The sequence below is a fragment of the Geospiza fortis genome, unplaced genomic scaffold, assembly GCF_000277835.1.
Source record: "Geospiza fortis unplaced genomic scaffold, GeoFor_1.0 scaffold344, whole genome shotgun sequence".
Taxonomy (NCBI): Eukaryota; Metazoa; Chordata; class Aves; order Passeriformes; family Thraupidae; genus Geospiza; species Geospiza fortis.
In genome coordinates this window covers 50,579-51,093 of record NW_005054584.1, presented here as the reverse complement: position 1 = coordinate 51,093, position 515 = coordinate 50,579, and positions in this window count along the sequence as shown.

Here is a 515-nt window from a genome sequence, read left to right as displayed (position 1 = left end):
ATGGGGGATTTGGGCTCCAATGGAGGGGTCCGAGCCGTGCGGTGCGGATGGCCTGGGATGTGCGGGCTCCGTGCGGAGCCGTGCCGGGCACCTGCGGGATGAGAGATCCCAGCCATGCTGCCAGGGATGTATGGACTCCATAGGGAGCGCCGGGGCTGACCCACGGAGGGAAGGAGCAGTCCCAGGCTGTGCGGATGGTTTGGGATGTGCTGGCTCCAGACGGAGCCCAGCGAGGAGGCAGGAGGGATCCCGGCCATGCCTCAGGGATGGTGCGGGATGTCAGGGCTCCACAGAGCCGTGGTGGCCGCGGGAAGGATCCCGGTGACCGTGCGGGGGTGGCGTGGGGTGTGCGGGCTCCGTGCTGAGCCCTGCGGGGCGTTTGGTGCAGGAGGGGCGAGATCAGCCCTGAGCCTGCCAGGGGATGTATGGACCCCACGGGGCTGTACCCGCTGAGAGGGACCCCACGGATCTGTACCCACTCAGGGGGACCCCAGCCGTGCCCCGGCCGCCGGGGG